General features: G+C 51.0%; 1 protein-coding gene and 1 long non-coding RNA gene across 4 annotated transcripts in view; one reads left to right on the plus strand and one right to left on the minus strand.

The window, feature by feature from the left end:
* The window catches only part of PLCG2 (phospholipase C gamma 2), a 153,415-nt gene that overhangs the window by 110,146 nt on the left and 22,717 nt on the right, over positions 1–20,552 (minus strand). The gene's annotated exons all lie outside the window — the stretch shown is intronic.
* On the plus strand, positions 1,143–13,070 carry LOC145514967 (uncharacterized). Its single transcript, XR_014060598.1, has 4 exons — positions 1,143–1,281; positions 5,730–5,799; positions 10,343–10,552; positions 12,103–13,070. It is a non-coding gene; the product is annotated as an uncharacterized LOC145514967 (long non-coding RNA).

Consider the following 20,552-nt stretch of genomic DNA (forward strand, 5'->3'; position numbering starts at 1 on the left):
AGGCTCCTCTGTGGACCCCAAGAACACACTGATCAAAACTGTGGGTAAAATAAAGAAGGAGGCACCATCTGCCACGCAACAGTAAAAACTGCGAAAAAGCTGTCTTAAAACTCAACATTCAAAAAACCAAGATCATGGCATCCGGTCCCATCACTTCATGGAAAATAGATGTGGAAACAATGGAAAGTGACAGCCTTTATTCTCTTGGGCTCCAAATCACTGCATATGGTGACTGCAGCCATGAAATTAAAAGACACTTGCTCCTTGGAAGAAAAGCTATGACCAACCTAGACAGAATATTAAAAAGCAGAGACATTACTTTGCCAACAAAGGTCCGTTTAGTCAAAGCCATGATTTTTCCAGTAGTCATGCATAGATGTGAGAGTTAAACTATAAAGAAAGCTGGCCACCGAAGAATTGATGCTTTTGAACTGTGGTGCTGGAAAAGACTCTTAAGAGTCCCTTGGACTGCAAGGAGGTCAAACCAGTCAATCCTAAACGAAATCAGTCCTGAATATTCATTGGAAGGATTGATGCTGAAGCTGAAACTCCAATACTTTGGCCACCTCATGCGAAGAGTCGACTCACTGGAAAAGACCCTGATGCTGGGAAAGATTGAAGGCGGGAGGAGAAGGGGATGAGATGGTTGGATGGCATCACCGACTCGATGGACATGAGTCTGAGCAAGCTCCGGGAGTTGGTGATGGACAGGGAAGCCTGGCGTGCCGCAGTCCATGGGGTCGCAAAGAGTCAGACACAGAGTTTATACTCATTGGCCGGGGACTGCATCTGGCTGCAGACGTGTTTAGGTAGGTCAAGAGCATGTTGCTTATTTATTTGTTTAAATGAGTCAGCACTTTTTAAAACTGAGCTGATTTCGCAGTAACGACCAGCGTCTTCAGCCACAGGTCTGTCAACCCTGAGCCTGCAACACTGGGCATGATCTGCCCACCTCGCACCCCGGTTCCCACCTGCCCTCACATCTCTGCAGCCCAGGTGTGCTGTCACTCATCCCCTAGACCCGGTCCAATTCTCTTCTGTAGGTCACCTGCCCAGCCACCTACAAGCAGATGAGTTTCTGGTTCCCCCATCTGGAATGCAGGAGGTGGAATTTTAAAAGAATAAATGCAAAGTTCTATTTCGGGGTCTGAGAACTTAACTGACACTGTACAGAAGTAGCCAGAGTTCTCAAACAACACAGACCCTTTCTAACTGCAGTAGATGTGAATTCACCAGGATCCTTCCCACACATCTCATCTATGAGGTCCCGGAAAACATCCGGTGAGTCTGATTTCAGCACAAGGTCCCGGGGAAATGCATCCAGAGACCTCACGAACATGGTGACAGAGAGTCTGTAGATGACCAGGCAATTCCTTAGGGCAGCGTCCCCACTGCAATGAGAAGCACGTGCACTGCAATGAGAAGCACGTGCGCTGCAACGAGAGAGTAGCCCCCGCTCTCTGCAACTAGAGAAAACCTGCACAGCAATGAAGACCCAGAGCAGCCCCTCCCCCACCAAAATAATACATTAACAAAAGGTTGGGGACTGCCGTCTTCGGGGACTGAGGTGGTGGCATCTAGAGAGGAGTTCAGGGCCAGGTTCCCTGGTGTCAGTTAACGGATCCACAGGAATCAGGAGCCTGGTTTTGTTCTTCTCCGGTACTAGGATCCAGACTTCCAAGTGGGTACCGGAAGAAACCTTCAAAAACACCCAAGAGGTGCTGAAAATGGCCCCAGGCCGCACTGAGACATACTGGAAGAAATCACAGCAGAGTTTTACCAGCTCAGTGGCTTCAGGAAGGTCATACTACTCTGTGAGACTCAGTTTCCCCTAAAGGCACAATGAGGATTGATAAAGGTGCCAAGGACAGAGGTCGTAAGACCCCTCAGAGGACACAGTTAGAAAGTGGCTACTGCTGTGAGGATTTTCAGTGCTTCTCCGTCAACCACCACCACCACCATTTATGGAGGGTGTCATTCTAAGTGCTTTCTGTATTTTAACATATTTAATTCCAAGACATCCTTATGACATCGGTACTATTTTTATTACCATTCTATCAGCGAGGAGACTGGGGCACTCGAAATGAAGTGATTTGACCTCAAGAGCACACTGCTGGGCTTCCCGGGTGGCACAGTGGTGAAGAATCCACAGGAGATGTGGGTTTGATCCCTAGGTCGGGAAGATCCCCTGGAGGAGGAAATGGCAACCCGTCCCAGTATTCTTGCCTGGAGAATCCCATGGACAGAGAAGCTTGGAGGGCTACACTCCACGGGGTCGCAAACAGTCAGACACGACAGAGCAATGACTACGAGCACACCAAGCGCAGAGCTGGGGTCTCAACCTGGGAAGTCCGTCTTTGCGGTCCACCCTTCTGGCCATGACCCTTAGGGCCTCCTGCTACCTGATGAGGGAGGCCAGTCATACAGGGGGGTTTTCTCCATTTCCTCCATCTGTGACCCTGGATCCCAGTGCTGTGCACCTGGTGGGAGGGGAAAGGATCTCCAGATGGGGACAAACCCACAGCCCTCGGGAGCGGGTTTGGTGTCAGAAGCAAAGGAGCAAGCAGAGTCAGGGGGACTCCCGTTGCCTGGTGTGGGCCGCTGGGTGGGCGTGGTGAGCCTCTCACCAAGGTGGGGGAACAAGGAGTAGGCTTTAAAGAAGGAGACCTCAGGACTCTGCCTTGGGGTAGGAATCCACCTGCCAGTGCTGGGGACGTGGTTTGATCCCTGGTCCAGGAAGATCCCACGTGCCACGGAGCAGCTAAGCCCGGATGCCACAGCTGCTGAGCCCGTGCTCCAGAGCCTGAGAGTCACCATTACGGAGCCCACGCGCTGCAACCACTGAAGCCCGCGTGCCTAGAGCCGATGCTCTGCAGCAACCAAAGTCACTGCAAAAAGTTCACCCACCATGACAAAAAGTAGCCCCCACTCGCCACAACTGGAGAAAGCCCGTGCACAGAAACAAAGACCCAGAGTAGCCAAAAAGAAATAAATAAAAGAAGGCAGCCTTACGTTTCTTTGTTTTTTGTTTTTTTGGTGACAAATTCTATCTTGAACAGTTTCAGCTTAAAAGACTTACTAGATGTCCAAGTAGGGATAGCCAAGAAATGACGGACGTCTCTAGAATTCCTACTCCGAGTTCAGGGATTCTCCCAATGCCTCTCACCAGATCCCTCCCACGCCCCCCCGCCAGGTGTGGTTCCATGTCTTCCCTGACAATTCCAGGGCACCCTGCACACAGGCGTCATCACCTCTTGCCCGTTTCCCCTGCAGACTGTGAACCCCTGAGAGACAGGATCCTGCTGTATTCAACCTGGTCACCTTGATGCCCAGCAGAGTCTCAAACATGGTTGATAAATCTCTACCAAGTGGACCAGTCTGAAAGATCTTGAAAGGAGATGCGTATTTGGGAGTGTATTCACTTCTTGTTACTGCTCTAACAAATGACTGCAAACTTAGAGGCTTAAAACAATGCAGATGTATTATCTCACACTTCTATAGACCAGAATTCCAAAGCAGGTGTCGCCAGGGCTGCCCCTCCTGGAAGCTCTGAGCAGAATGCTCACCTTTTTCATCTTCCAGGGCCACCTCATCCCTTGGCTGTGGACCTTTCCTCCATCTTCAAGGCCAGAATCTCTCAGCCTCTCTCTGACTCTGAACCTGCTACCTCCCTTTTCCACCTTTTACAGATCCTGGTGATGACACGGGCCCACGGGGATCGAACAGCATCATCTCCCATCTCAAGTGCTTTAACTTAATCACACCTGCAAAGTCCCTTTTGCCACATTAGTCACATATCCACAGGCTCCGGGGATCAGAAACTACACATCACTGGGGACCACTATTCTGCCCACTCAGTGGCGGGAGCAGGGGTATCCTAGAAAGGACCAAAAGGGTAAAGGTCACAAGATGACCATCTCACAACCAGTGAGATGACCCATCCATGGCACACGCCTCATTTCTCAGCCTTGGGGCTGCACCTTCATTAGAACAATGATTATTAAATTGGAGTGTCCACCATGGCCCAGCACCTCACAGAAGCAGGACATCAGGAAAAGTGCCAAGACCGCCCAAGACGGACCCGAACAGGGTCCCCACAGAGAGCCGCAGCCAGCTCTGCAGCCCCACTCCTGCGCCTCCACGGAGGCTGGTGCTTGACACTCACACCTCCAGGGGCCGGGTGGTGCCCCATCACAGTAAAACAATCATTTAAAAGACTACACACAGACCCACGCCGGGCAGGGAAAGGCACTCGCGTCAGAGGACACCGGACAGCAGGGTGCCCTCCCACCCCACCTGGACCCCGGCGCGCCGGCGGGCGGAGGCAGCACACAGGAAGCTTGGCCCCTGACGCCGCTCGGCTCGTTTCTCTTCCTGCTGGAGAGAGGAAGCCCGTCTGCAGCAGCTCCCCCAGCTCGGGGGGGCTCGCGGCCGCCTGACCACAGAGGCCGAGGCGCCGAGGCCAGGCCCTGGAGAGGCCAGAGCATCTCAAGTCCCACAGGCCCGACCAAAGCAGTCCATCCGAGTCAGAAAGGGAGACTCTTACACATGGGCGCAGGGGCCATCATCTCGGAGGCCACCTTCCTACGGAACCATCACAGCATGAACCTGGCGGGCTGTGTAGGTCTCCTACGGCTGCTGTAACAAATGACCGCAGATGGGGTAGCTTGCAGCGACACACACTGACTCTCTTTCTGCCTCGAGGTCACGAGCAGTCTCACTGGGCTAAGGTGGGCTATCCAGGTATGGGCAGGGCTGGTCTCTTCTGGGGCCTTTGGGGAGAATCCATCTATCCACACTGTTCTCAGCATCCAGGGGCCTGGCCGTCTGTACTCCTTGGCTCGTGGCCCCTTCCTCCAGGACATCTCTGCAACCTCTGTTCCTCTCACATCTCTATGAACTCTGACCTCTCACTTAGAAGGACCCTTGTGATGACACTGGACCACCACCACCCTCTGCCGCCCCATAGACAGATCATCTAGAATGACTTTCCCATGGCAAGATCCTCAACTCAACCCCACCAGCACAGTCGCTGCCACCACAGAAAGGAACACATCCACAAGTTCTAGGACATCTAGGCCACTGTTCAAGCCCTGCCTTTCAACTCTCCCTATCAGCAACCTACGGAGGAGGAGGGTATTACTTCAAAGGCACCCTTGCAAGTACTTTCCTAGGAAAGCCAAAGCCTACCCCTTCCCCTCATGCCTACCACATTTACAGACACCGAGGCACAAGTGCTGGGACACTTTTTTTTTCTTTTTGATTTATCAAAAAGAAAAAAAAAGATACTTCCTATTTGCAGCAGCCCACCACGTGTCAAACACAGGGCAAGGTGCTCTGCATACACACTTGAGAGTCTGGTCTCCTCGCTGCCAGTGAGCACAGAGGAAAAGTGAGGCTCAGAGAGGTTAAGGAACTTGCCCAAGAACCCACAGCCTACGAATGGTACATCTGGGATTCCAATTCAGGCCTCTTACTCTGGGCTACACAGAAAAACACTTGGATCTTCTTGAGATTTTTTTCTCCCCCTTTCGGTCCCAAAAAGTTGTTCACAGTAAAAACCTTTCCTTTCGGGTAGGAAATTATGCAAAGCATTCACCACTGCCTCCACTGGCTTGGAGACTGAACAGAGAAAGATCTATTTTGGGGCTTTGCGCTCCAGTGATCTGCTTTCTTGGCCTAAAGCTCACCACCACCCGCTGCTTATACACTTTTTTTTTTTTCTACAGAGGCCACTTCCTGAGGCCCAAATGAGGCAAGCTGGTGGGTCAGCTCAGCAAGGCCAGAGCCAGGCTCAAGGTAGGACGCAGGGCGAGAAGCAGGGCCAGTGCTGAGCAGATCAGAGACCCCAGGACCCACCTCCAAACAAAACCCGCCTGAGTTCAAAGCGGCAGCATCTGCCTGTTAGCCTGTCGCCAAGATGCACGCCGATTTTATTCAATCGTTCGTATTATTCAAAAGAGCCTCAGACTGAAAACGCCCCCAATGTCTACCATTCAGTTTTCGGGGTAGTCTGTTACAAGCAACAGGTAACTGAAACCATTATTACTCTCAGGAACAACCCCTGTCATTTAGCACTTGCCATGGGCCAGGCAGTCTTCTCATCACCCACAGGAATCATTAAATCCTCATAGCAATCCAGCAGAGTGAACCTATTTCCCCCCATTTTACAGAAGGGGAAACTGAGGTGCCCAAGGTCATCCATCAGAAGGGTGGGTGGAACACCATTCATCAGTAGAAAAGAACAGGCTACTAGGACCTGCGATGACATGCGTGAACCTCAAGAACATCATGCTGAGTGAAAGAAGCTGACCACCAAAGAGCACATACTGTAGGATTCCATTTATGTGAAATTCTCACACACGAAACAAGCTAAGGATGGAAAGAAGGCAGATGAGGAGCTCCCTGGCGCAGGAGTGGGGCGGGGTGGGGGTACTGACAGCAAAGGAACAAGAGGGAGCTCTCTGGGGTGATCGGGGGTGGTGATTACACGTGTACACATGTGTCAAAGTGCACCAAACCATATACTTAAAATGGGAGTACTGCATTGCATGTAAATTACCCCTCAATAAAGTTCATTTTTTAAATACCAGGCACAACTATCTCCCAGGAGATCATAACCCTTAGAGATGAAACATCATATCTTCACAGGAAAGCAACCCAATACTAGCTTGGTTCCTGAGCGGATGCCTAGATCGTAGGCAATGGGAGATATTTTTCTTTTATCTGTGTTTTTCTGTATCTGCCAAAGGTTCTACAATGAAAATTTCACTTGCAATGGAAAATAAATCTACACTCAGTGTAATTTTTTAAACTCAAGTGGGAGGTCATCCAGCCTTCCTGAGATGACTTGGATGACCGCCTTCCCCAAGGAAGCGTGGAGAGGAGTCAGAAGGTGTCCTGGGTTCAGTCTGGAGCTTCCTGGACGTCTTGGGCCTGATCCTTAACTTCTGTGAGCCTGGCTGTACAAGGGGACTCATGTGAGACCCTCCTGACAATTCTGCCCAACCATCTGCTCTAAAAGGGACACAGATTATCTTCCATGCGTCCCCAGAAGCGGCCATGAACCCAGCAAGGTCTTTGTGCTCCACACAGAAGCCCTGCCATCCCCCGCTAAGCCCCAAGGGCAGGCCGACCAGGAACTGGATCCCACCTCTGCCATCCCCTGGCTGTGTGGCCTTGACCAAGTCACTGGACCTGAGCCTCAGCTTCCTCATCTGGAAATCAGAGGAGTTATTCCTGCTTATGAAAGGGATAGAAAAATAAAACAAAATGATGGTACTGGGTATACCCTAAATTCCCACTAAAAAGCTGTATTTGTTTTTACTTTTTTTTTTTTTTTAATTTGGCTGTGCTGGGTCTTACTTGCAGCATGCAGGATCTTTAGTTGCAGCATATGAACTCTTAACTGCAGCATGTGGGATCTAGCACCCCAACCAGGGATCCAACCTGGGCCCCCTGCATTGGGAGCTCGAAGTCTTAGCCACTGGACCACCACCAGGCAAGTCCCTGTTTTCACCTTTGATTCAAAGATTCCCCCACCAAAAAAAATTCTATGAGTCCCCACTAGTTTATAGAAAAGGAAGCAAACTTCCCCCATTCATGCTTCAGCTAAACACCAACTCCATACTCCTCCCTCATGCCAAGTTGACGAGGTAGGCAGCCCTCGGTTTCCATGGAAACTCATGACAAGGGGCACCCTCACGGAAGCCACTTCCTCCTGCCTGTGAGTGCCAACCAGGCTGACGGAGGCTGGGTCTGGATAGATGGCTCTGGCCTGGCTCTCATCCAGACCACAGAGGCCTGCAGATACAGTGCCCTTGCTGGACAGATGGTTCCTGAAGCTTGGGCCTCCAGAGCTTCATTTCACTGCAGCTGAAGGGTATCCCCAGGCTGGGCAGGGAAAAGGATGGCATTCACCCACTCAGACGATGTCTATGGTGTAGCCGGTATGTGTTAGTCATTGTGGAGCATGCTGCAGCAACAAACAGAACAAACACACACCCCCCACCAAGGGCTAACACAAACGGAGAGAGCACAGAAATAAGGAGTGATTGTCAACAATGTTGACAAAGCTCCCCAGCAGAAGGCCACGGTGCGATGAGAAAGGACAATGATGAGCTGGACCCACGGAGAAACGGGAGACCACACGGGGAGGCAGGAGGTGAGGACTCAACTCAACTCAGGTCCTCTGAGTCAGAAGGGCCCTCACCAATGAGGAAACCGAGGCACTGCAGGTGGAAGTGGTCAGAACAACTCTTAAGAGCTTCAGACACCAGCTCGCTGAATCCTCACCACTGCCTGACCAAAGACGGCAATCGTCACTTGACAGATCGAGGACTTGGGCCCGCGGAGAGGAAGTGACTGGGCCCGGTCACGTGGCGGGAAGGGGCAGTGGGGGGATGACCCCCAGCACTCCGCGTCTTGCCCCTCCCTCCCAGAGCCTGACTTCTCCTTTCAGGCTCGCTCTCAACCCCAAAGGCTCACTGAATCTCTTTCCTTCCCTGCCCTGAAGAGTAAGGGACACTAGACTCAATGCTCCACAAGAGCAGGGAGCTTGTCACGACTGGGCCCACCCTGGCCCGAGCCTGGGCTGTCCCATGATGCGCTTCTTGAGTACTTCTGACAGAAGTACCCCCTACCCTCTGAAATGGTGCATTCACATCTAGAGTGCTCTAGAAGAGCAGGTGCAGCTTGAGAACTTCACCGTGACCAACTGTATTAACTGAAGCTGTGGTCACGCAACACACAAATGGATAAAGTGCCTTGAGGAGGGAGTGACCAACTGTGTCAACTGAAGCTGTGGTCATGCAACATGCAACTGGTGAAGCACCCGGACAAGGGAGTAGACAGTGCCCCTCGGGGTGGTGATCGTGGCCGGAGAGGGCACCGTGGAACACTGAACAGCTCCTCCCGCCGAGGAGGGTATCGCTCTCCGCGAACCTGGGCCTCGTGACCTGCTCTGACCCACAGGATGAGACGGAAGTGACACTGTGCAAGGTCCAGGGTCGGGACCTCAAGAAACCTTGCCGCTTCTGCCTCTCAAAACACTTCTCTGAGACCGCCACGTGAGGATCCGGGCTGGACCTGCTGGAGGATGAGAGGCCACATGGAGAGCAGAGGCCAAGAGCCAGCACCACCTGCCAGCCCCGTGAGTGAGGCCCCAACAACCAGCAGAGGAACGGCCTCGGAACCAGCAAAACAGCAAATCGTCGCAGGTTTAAGCCACTGAGCTTTGGGGCAGTTTGTTACAGACCCATAGCTAACTGAAACCATTGTGACCACTATCAACAAAAACCACGGATCATGCAGTAGTTACTACGTGCCAGGCAGTCTTCTAATCACTCGTACATTAACTCATTTAATCAGCGCAACATTCTGACAAGGTGGGTAATGTTTTCCCCCACTACACATAGAGGGGAAGCTAGGGTGTCAAGAGGTGACGTGACTTACCCAAAGTCACCCAGGGTGACATCTGAACTCAGCTCCTCTGATTCAAGCTCAGGATCTTAATCCCCTACAGCTACTAACAGCTTACATTTCTTCAGCCCTCTCTAGATGCCAGCAATTCAACAGAACGCTTCGTGTGAATTAACTCACTAAAAATTCATCACGATCGGCAAGGCAGTTCTGATTATCCTCGCTTTACAGATGAGGGAAAAGCCCAGAGAGGTGAAGCAACATGCCCCAGGTCACACAGCTAAAGGGAGAGCATGCCATGATCTGGACAGACCGTGTGGTTCCAGGGTCCTGGTTCTGAACCACTCCCGGCAATGATAACTGAAAAGCCACACCACCGTCTGTCTTTTGATCAACACCGCCCACTTCTTTGTCAAATACGCTGAGGGCACACACCACGTACCATTCTGTGACATGGCTCATGCCCGAGTTTCACAAACAGGCCAGAACACATTCCTGGTCTTTGGGCATCTCACACACACACACACACAGAGACACACACACACTCTCTCTCTCCCTCTCTCAGGCTTCCCAGGAGAAAGAGTAAGACTCCTCTCTAGCATAATAATAAAATAAAAATAATGATACCTATAAAAGCCTTTTGTGCTTACTTAGGGGGTTTAGGCCGTAATTCATTCTATCTTTACAGCTGCCAAGGACATGGACGCTAATACTCCCATTTTACATGTGGGTTGGCTGAGACCTCAATGTCCTCAGAGAGGGTTCTTCATTGACCACCCCCACCATGGGTGGTCTCACACCCCTTGAGCTGCCTTCATTAGTAAGGACGGGTCTTGGTCTTCATTTCACTACCCATCTCTTCCCACCAGCCTACAGGAGTCGTGAAAAGGACCTTGTCACTATTATTTACCCATTTACCCAGGATCCAGTACATCGAGTGCCTGTCACCTCCCAGGCTCTAAGCGGGTAGTTGAGCAACGGATACAGAAGCAAAGAACCTGACTCCGAGGAGACCCACAGCCCAGCTGAGAGAACCAGCACACAGCCCCTGGCATCTGAGCCCTGCCCTACACATGGTTACAATGTGTCCACAACTCTCGGCTCTCCGTTCTGGAACCCCGTCGTCTTGGGAGTGAGTAGTCATCTCTAATGAAGACAAGGTTCCCTTCTCAGACCTGTCAGGTGGCCCTTTCATAGCCCCAAACTGGGTTTTGCCCAGCAACTTGGGAGACAGGGGTCCCCTCAAGGAGGCGGGATCCCCCCAAGGAGACGGGATCCTCAGGGTCTCAGACCCGGAGCTGCTGGAAGAGGCCCTATGTTCCAGGTGGCTCCGGAGCACCCTCCACCTTTGGAAGAGCCAGGAGAATCCCCGAGCAACAGGCTGAGTGGGCAGACCCCATGCAGCGGTTAGCAGAAGGCAAAGTAGCCCCCGACTGTGGCAATTCTAAAGAAACAAATCAGGCAGCCCTGGGGGGTGGCCTCACAGTCCCCAGGCTTCCTCCCAGAGGGACAGGTCACCCTGGGGCTGCATCTTCTGATCCTGGGATGCCCAGGGCCCAGCCAAGCACGAGCAGCTCGCTATCCTGGGGGCCCCCACCTGCTCAGGCCAAGACCCCTTGAGGAGGGCTGGGAGGCTTGCAGGCTAACTTGGGCGCCCCCCCAGCAAGGGAGGGCCGAGACCCTCCAGCCGAAGGGCCCCTCCCCTCTCCCATCAGAAAGCCTCCCTTCACTCACTCCTGGCATGACTGGCCATCGCCAGTCCTCACCACTCCTTTGGTAATCGGGGGGAAAAATGAAACTTAAAAGTTAACCTCAGCAGCAAATCCCCTGGAAGGCCATTTGTTAGGCTGGCATAACTTCTGAAACAAGCAGTCCCGGTAACAAAAGGTAACTACGTGCTGGCAGGATCCTCAGGACGAGCGCTCACAGAGCACTTACTCTGGGCCAAACCCTGGGCTGCACACCCGGCACGTATGAGCTCACGTGATCTCACCCCAACCCTGGGGGGGGGGGCATGATGATCCCCACGGAATACAAAGAACCTGAGTCCAGAGAGGGTAAATCTACGGCCCATGGTCACACAGCAAGGCAGCATGGGGCCCTGACAGGAGTCGGGGTCTCTGCTCTCCAGCCTCCCTGCGCTTCATCTCCCACTGGGCGTCCTTCAGTCCGACCCCCGCTATATCCCACCTCGCTGACCTCCCCAGGCAGGTCCTCCACTCTCGAACACACTGACCTAAAACTATACCCATGCCCCCTTTCTCACCTAAACGCCTAAGACTATAGACCCACCCAGGAGAGCAGCGACATAAACAGTGGACAGAAAATAAACAGCAAAGAGACATCCCATCCTCCACCTCCCACCCTCTCTCCCTGGGGAGGAGACCCTCTAAATATCACCTTATCAGAGATGCCCCCAGGACACCCAGGTGCATCCAGGGTCAAGGCCCAGAAAGGCAGACTCACTCCCTGGCTACCATGGTTGTTCTCTCTGGGGGTTAAAGATGGCCACAAATTTACAGCCCGTGAGGGGGTAGGGTCTACTTCCTTCCCCTTGACTCTGGGAGGACCCTGTGACTTGCTTTGACCAGGAGAATGCAGCAGAAGTGACACTGGGCCAACCTTCGACCCTAACCCTGAAGGTGACCCCCATTTCCCTCTCCTCCTTGCCCCTGTCCACAGGAGCCAGTCCAGTGTAAGAAGCTCAACTACTGGAAGACCTCCATGCTGTCAGGAAGCCCAAGCTAGCCACGTGGAAGGAGAGAGGCAGACAGACAGACGGACTGCAGGGAGGAGTGTGGAGAGAGCCCCCTGGGAGCTTCCAGGCCAGCCACCAGCTGACTACATCCCGGTGGAGCATTCCAGTCAACCCCCAGGAGTAGAACCACACCCAGCTGAGCCCTGCCCAAATTCCTGACCCACAGAATTCAGGCCCAGTGTTGGGTAAGGCTTGTTACACAGCAATAGAGAAATGAAGCCGATTCCAAAACTGGTCTCCAGGCTGGTGGGGTGGGGAGAAGGGGGGCAGAAGCCATGTCACCTTCCCAGGAGACTGACACCAGGAAAGGCCATCCCCCCTGTGAGTCCTGGACCTGGGTAAGCAGAGCCATGCCCTACTGATGACACAACCAACAGAAGCACTCAATTAACACCGAGTGAAAGGCTCCAGGAGGCGACCTCTGGTCTGCACACCAACCCACAAGGCAGGCACCACTGCTGCGCCCATTTCACAGATGCAGACCCTGAGGCGAGAAGTCTCACAGACAGCTGCAGAGCCGGGACCCAAGCCCAGGCTTGAGTACTTCAGTACTGCTCTTACATGTGATATCACGCGACCTCCCACCGTCCATCAACCAACGCAGTGGCGCCCCTGCATGTGCTCTCACAGCCCTCTGGGACACAGGGCAGACTTGGCCTGGAGCCACAGAGCACAGCCACTGGGACCAGACGGGCCACAGTGGGCTCGGTTCGGCTGCTGTCTCCTGGGCTCCGACCAGATACAAAACCTCCCGCAGTCCCTCCAAGAAAGTATCAGAACTTATCTCCGTTTTCATTACAGATGCGTTCATGTGTATGTTCCACCAACGTTTGCCCATCCTCCAAAACAATAATGTCTGTGAAATTAAAGACCATGTCTATTTCAATCAGAAGGCAGTTTCCCCGCCTTTGGTAGATGATCAGTACATGCTGCAATGGGCTTAGTCACTCAGTTGTGTCCGACTCTTTGTGACCCGATGGACTGTGGCCCCCAGGCTCCTCTGTCCATGGGATTCTCCAGGCGAGAATACTGGAGTGGGCTGCCATGCGCTTCTCCAGGGGATCTTCCCCACCTAGGGATCGAACCCGCATCTCCTGTGTCTCCTGCATTGCAGGCATATTCTTAACCTGCTGAGCCATCGGGGAAGCCTGATGATCAGTAAGCAGTTATTAAATGAATGAATGATGGGAGGACTGAATTCAGCAATGATGAATAAAAGAGGTGACCAGCTGGCTGGTGGCCTCTCTCCCTGACCAGCCTTCAAGAGCCACAGCCCAGGTGTGTCCTCGAGACCAAAAAGCTTTCACAACCTTCCAGTAGAAGAGGCTAATTCTAAAGAAGGAGACCTTCTTCCCTCTCATAACTGAGAGACCTCAGACCTCCTGGGGCTGTGGGAAGAGCAGGCAGAAGGTTCTAGAAAGCAGGATAGGGGCTGAGTTTCACGTTGAGACTCCCAGTAGGTGGCTTTCGTGGCAGAAGACACGCTCTCAAGCCCAGGAAAGAGGCCAGAACACACTCCCACCCATCCTCTGGCCTCTAGTGACCCTCTTCTAGAGTTCACGACAGGTGGGGAGCCCAAGACAAAAGCAGAACCAGTCTTACTCCTGTGTTGACATATAGGGGCAAGTCTCATCTTCCAGTTACATTCTGTAAAGTCACTGTAAACACCACCAAATTGGCAAATACTGAACCATCACCCCAGGGGGGAACACAAGGTTAGGTTCCTGCGAGCCTCTGGTCACAACATTTTCCTCAAGTGAACAACACAAAACCTTGGGGTGTTTTGGGAGGGAAGTGGATTGGGAGATTGGGATCGACGTATATACACTACTGATGTGTGCATGTGCTAAGTTGCTTCAGTCATGTCCGAGTCTTTGTGACACCATCAGGCTCCTCTGTCCATGGGGATTCTCCAGGCAAGAATACTGAAGTGGGTTGCCATGTCCTCCTCCACGGGATCTTCCCAACCCAGGGATTGAACCTATGTCTCTTAAGTCTCCTGTGCTGGCAGGCAAGTTCTTTACCATCAGCACCGCCTAGGAAGCCCTATACACTATTGATTTGTTGTTGCTGTTCAGTCACTCAGTCATGTCCAATCCTTTGTGACCCCATGGACCGCAGCACGCCAGGCTTCCCTGTCCTTCGCCGTCTCCCAAAGTTTGTCCAAGTTCATGTCCACTGATTTGGTGATGCCATCCAACCATCTCATCCTCTGTCGTCCCCTTCTTCTCCCGCCCTCAATCTTTCCCAGCATCAGGGTCTTTTCTAATGAGTCAGCTCTTCACCTCAGGTGGCCAAAATACTGGAGTTTCACCTTCAGCGTCAGTCCTTCCAATAAGTATTCAGGGTTGATTTCACTTAAGATCAACTGGTTTGATCTCCCTGCAGTCCAAGGGACTGTCAAGAGTCTTCTCCAACACCACATTTCAAAGGCATCAATTCTTCCACACTCTGCCTTCTTTACGGTCCAGCTCTCCCAACCATACATGATCAATGGCAAGACCATAGCCTTGACTAGACGGACCTCTGTCAGCAAAGTAACACCTCTGCTTTTCAACACTCTATCTAGATTTGTCATAGCTTTTCTTCCAAGGAGCAAGCGTCCTTTAATTTCATGGCTGCAGTCATCATCCGCAGTGATTTTGGGACCCAAGGAAATAAAGTCTGTCACCATTTCCATTGTTTCCCCATCTATTTGCCATGAAGTGATGGGACTGGATGCCAAGATCTTCGTTTTCTGAACACTGAGTTTTAGGCCAGTTTTTTCACTCTCCTCTTGCACCCTCACCAAGAGGCTCTTTAGTCCCTTTTCGCTTTTTTCCACAAGGTTGGTGTCATCTGCATACCCCTTAGGGGTAGCTGGCAGTCACATGGCAGGCAGAGGGGCTTGAGCGGACAGTTCAGAAGGGAGGAGGCACCTCCAGGGTTCTGTGAGGAGATTCACTATGTATCTCTTCTCCACTATGTACCCTGGGGCCAAGGCATTAAATCTTGAAGTGAGAGTAAATCTGTGCTGACTTTGAACACTTACTAAGAAAACTAAGATGAGCTACCCCATGAAAAACTGGTCCTTTGTCCCCCAAAAGCAGAAGTAATGGTTAAAATGTATGGCTCTAGACTGGAGGCAGGAATAGAACCCTTGATGACCAGTGTACATCCACACGTGCCCCACGCTAGCCTTTTCAGAGCTTCTTTGTCCATTTGCCCTGTAGTAATAAGCACCCAGATAGCAATGCCAGACTCCAGGCAAGTGAACGTAAGATTGGATGCTGCTGTGGAAAGCAAGCATTTGATGGGAAAGCACTGCATCAGCTCACAAGTACACTGTACAATCAGCTCCATTTAAAATAGAACAACGGGCCATCAGAGAAATGCAAATCAGAACCACAAGGAGACACGACTTTACCCCCACCAAGAACAGAAGGCTAACATCAAGAAGACAGACAACAGGGACTTTCCTGGTGGTCCAGGGGCTAAGAACTCACAATGCAGGGGGCCCAGGTTCAATCTCTGGTAAGGGAACTAGATCCCACATGCCACAACTAAGTGATCCGGCATGCTGCAACAAAGACCCAGTGCAGCCAAATACATGGAACTGTTAGTCCCTCAATCTCGTCTGACTCTGCGACCCCATGACTGTAGCCTGCCAGGCCCCTCTGTCCACAGAGTTCTCCAGGCAAGAATACTGGAGCGGGTTGCCATTCCTTCTACAGGGGATCTTCCCGACTCAGGGATTGAACCTGGGTATCCCACACTGCAGGCAGATCCTTTACCATCTGAGCCACCAGGGAAGCCCAAATAAATACATATTAAAGAAAAAAAAAAGGAAGACAAGACAGTAACAAGTGGTGGTGAAGTTGCAGAGAAACTGGAACCCTCATACACTGCTGGCAGGAATGTAAAACGGTACAGCCACTTTAGAAAACAGCCTGGCAACTCCTCAAACAACTAAACAGCTAAGTGTGACCTGGCAAATCCACTCTTAGGGGTACATCCAAGAGAATGAAAATACATTCACACAAAAACTTGTACACAAATATTCACAGGAGCACTATCCATGATAGCCAAAAAGTGGAAAAACTCCAATGTCCACGAAGCAATGAACAAAATACAGTCTACCCTTACAGGGGAGTGTCATTCAGCCATAAAAAGGAGTGGGTACCAACGCGTGGCACAACGTGGATGAATCTTGACAGCATTACATTAAATGAAAGTAACGCAAGGTGCAGAATGAAAGGTGCAAAAAGGTAACACCTCATTTTTGTTGTTGTTTTTTAGTTGCTAAGTTGTGTCCTTCTCTTTTTCAACCCCATGGACTGTAGCCCACCAGGCTATGGAATTTCCCAGGCAAGAACACTGTAGTTCTATTTAAATAAAATGCCCAAACTAGGCCGCTATAGAAGAGAAAGTAGTTACTCCAAGAAAAAAAAAAAAAGGACTTCCCTGATGGTCCAGTGGCTCAGACTGCACATTCCAAATGCAAGGGGCTCGGGTTCGATCCCTGGTCGGGGAACTAGATTCCACATGCTGCAGCGAAGAAGCGCGCATGCCACAATTAAGATCCCCCCATGCCTAAACTAAAGGCTGAAGATCCTGGCACAGTCAAATAACAAAACAAATAAAAACTTTTTAAGTGGTAGCTCATAGTGGGAAATACTCAGTCAAGGGCACATATTTATCAAGCGCTGCCTGATGGAACTGGTGGCACAAGCTAGAATTACAGAGACCAACAAGACACACTCCACTCCAAGGAACTAGGGTCCAATCTTTTCATTCCAGACTCAACTCTGGTCAGCAACTCTGCACAGCCATACATTTTTGGAACCAACTTCCAAAGGGGAGGTCATCCAAAGCCTTACTCTCGAGACAGGAAAATGACATTCAGCTCGCGTCCCAGAATAGAGCCCACCCTGCTGGTAAAGTGAGTGAGCTGAGCAGAGAGAGTAACTGGAACTAAATTCCTGCTGTCAACTTTGGAAAGTTCCTCAGCTTCCCTCAATGCCACATTCTCTCTTACCAACTTCACGGGGCTATCATGAGGGCCCGTCAGCAGCTCTGGCCCCCAGGACAGGCTCCTAAGTTTTCTACCACCATCCGAAGTGGTCCTATCGACGTCATCATGAGACCCAGAGCCTTCAGCCAACAGGGAATCAAGCTGCTGGTGTCACGTCCTGGGACAGAACAAATGCAAACAAGGAGCAGAAGGATGGGTAACCGACACTCAGGGTAACACTTCATCTTCCTGTGAATTTCACAGAAGACATGAAAGCCCACGATGTCCACAGCCCGGCAAGGGTGGTGGGTGGACATACAAGTCAGTGCGGCTCTCCTGGGGACAACAGAACTCTGTGCCCAGAGACTATATGACACAGCCTGTCCTTCCTCCCAGAAATTCTTTTAAAAATTTATCTTAGGGAAATTACCAGGGATATGCTTAACAGTTAGGTATGAAAATGTTCCTGGGATTACTGTTTGACGTGGCAAAATAATAAACTGCAAGATGTCCAAAAATAGAAGGTTGATTTAAAAAATTAAAAAACATTAAGAAATCAGGTAGAAAACCACAGCTATTTAACACAAAATGGGGGATTCCCTGGTGGTCCGGTGGTTAAGACTCCGAGCTTCCACTGAAGGGGGCACAGGTTTGATCCCTGATTGGGAAACTAAGATCCCATAAACCAACAGTGACAAAAAATAAATGAAACAAGATGAAAGGCATATACTTGGAATGGAAAGATTTTTGCAATTGGAAACAAGCTAAATATCCATAAACAAAAGGACTGGTGAATGTATCAAGATGTGCTCACTGAGTGAAACAGCTCAGAGCAATTCAGATAAAGCTACTGATACAATGTGGATGCCTCACATACAATACACTGCATCAATTGCAGGCTAAAACGTTTTAAATAAGGGTAAAATATATGCACAGGAATGACAATTATCAAAGCATGCTACTGGTTTCTCTAGGGAAGGAGGGGTATACATGAGGACTTAAATGTAAAACCTTATTTCTTAAAAACAAAAGAAAAAGACCCAAACCAAATACTATGATGTGTCTAACTTGGTGAGGAGGGTACATTCATTTCCTATTGCTGCTGGGATGATTTACCACAAACTCAGTGCTGCCATTTATTGTCTGAGTTCTGGAGGTCAGAAGTCAAAACTGGGTCTCACTGGACTAAAATCAAGGTGTCAGCAAGGCTCCCTTCCTTCTAGGGGCTGCAGGGGAGAATTCGCCTCCCCACCTTTTCCAGTTTCTGGGGGCCACCTGCATCCCTTGGCTCATGGACTCCTTCCACCTTGAAAGCACCGGTGTCATCACTCTGACCTCGGCTTCCGTCATCCCATCTCCTCTGACTCTGACCCTCCTCCCTCTCTTTCACTCATAAGGACCCGTGGGATGACATCAGGCCCCCCAGACAATCCAGAATAATCTCATCTCAAGATCCTCAACTTTATCACACCTGCAAAGAACCTTTGGCCACACAGGATAACAGAGTCACAGGTTCTAAGGCTTAGAATATCTGGAGGTGGGGAGTATTCTGCTGACCACAAAGTACATAGAAATAATAACATTATAGTCTTGCTTGCTAAGTCGCTTCAGTCATGTCCGACTCTGTGCGACCCCATGGACGGCAGCTCACCAGGCTCTGCCGTCCCTAGGATTCTCCAGGCAAGAATACTGGAGTGGGTTGCCATTTCCTTCTCCAGTGCATGAAAGGGAAAAGTGAAAGTGAAGTCGCTCAGTCGTGTCCGACTCTTAGCGACCCCATGGACTGTAGCCTACCAGGCTCCTCCATCCATGGGATTTTCCAGGCAAGAGTACTGGAGTGGGGTGCCATGTTACTGAGTGATCTGGGCTATCTGTGAGGTCCTATCCCAAGAGCACTACTTAGCTAGTTCTCCTAACCCCCCTGAGAAAGTGGTGAGGGAGGCATTACTATGGCCCCATTCCATAGATGGAAAAATGAGAGGCTAAAAAACTTGTCCATGGTCACAAAACTCTAAGTGGCAGAGCCAAGATCTGAACCCTGGCAGTCAGACCCTAGAGGACATGCTCTTAAGTACAAAGGCGTCTCTATGCCAATCACAACATTCTAAGTAACTCAAAAAAAGAAGGTGGTCACAGTACAGCACAAAATAAAAAGGCATGTAACTAAAGAATATCATGAGAGGGTTGCTGCTGCTGCTGCTAAGTCACTTAAGTCGTGTCCGACTCTCTGCAACCCCATAGATGGCAGCCCACCAGGCTCTGCTGTCCCTGGGATTTTCCAGGCAAGAGTACGGGAGTGGGTTGCCATTTCCTTCTCCAATGCATGAAAGGGAAAAGTGAAAGTGAAGTTGTTCAGTCGTGTCCAACTCTTCACGATCCCATGGACTGCAGCCTACCAGGCTCCTCCATCCACAGGATTTTCCAGGCAAGAGTACTGGAGTGAGTTACCATTGCCTTCTCCATGAGAGGGTCACGTTTTGTAAAAATGTATCTATGTCTTCCAAGAAAAAAATCTTGAAGGGTTATACCAAGTGTGAACACACATCACTCTGGGGGTAGGTGGGTAACTCACTGTAGAGTTTAAAATCTTTCTACTGATGGACACATGTTACTGCTTCAAGGAGACCCGCTTAATTAGAGGAAATAAAACCAGGTCAGACAGAAAAGCCTGGCTCAGGGCTCTCTTCAACAGGAAACCAGAGTAGCTTTTACCATCAGCCACCCCAGCTCAGGCCTCCCCAGGGACACTGGTCCTTCCCCAGCCAGGTCCCTGCTAACCACCAGCAGACTCTGGCCAGGCGTGATGGGCAGGTGATACCCGGCTGGTAAAATCCAACCAGAGAAGCTGAAGCAGGAAGACACCAGCGGGCCTCCCAGTACTGGGGCTGGCCTGTCCCCCTGCCACATGCTCTTGGCCCTGTTGTGCTGACTTCGCTAGTTTCCACTCTATGGATCAGCAAGTTGCCAGATTTTTCTTTCTCAGGAAAGGATCCTTCACACACAGACAATTCGCCCCCCAATATTCACTTCCACCATGGCCGCCAGCACACCATGCAAGACGAAGGCATCTTCCCGCTTCGTCCCACTGTGTAGGGAGCATGGAAGAGGGCCCCCTGCCTGAACCTGTTTACAAAACAACGTCACCGCTGCCCTGCAGACACTCTTCCTCCAAGGCCAGGCCTCCCCAGGTTGCAGAAGGACAAAGGCAAGGAGGGGGGCTGCCTGCTGACACTCGGGCTCACACCGAGGACCTTAACCTCATAGAGACCCTACCCACATGCACCAAAAGGGACCAGCCTCTACAGGGTGGGCCACACCACAGCCCCCCCTAGTGCCCCCAATCAGACACAAATGCAGCACAGATGAGCTATGTCAGGTATA

This window comes from Giraffa tippelskirchi, chromosome 7, assembly GCF_054371585.1.
Source record: "Giraffa tippelskirchi isolate mGirTip1 chromosome 7, T2T-mGirTip1v1.2.pri, whole genome shotgun sequence".
NCBI lineage: Eukaryota > Metazoa > Chordata > Mammalia > Artiodactyla > Giraffidae > Giraffa > Giraffa tippelskirchi.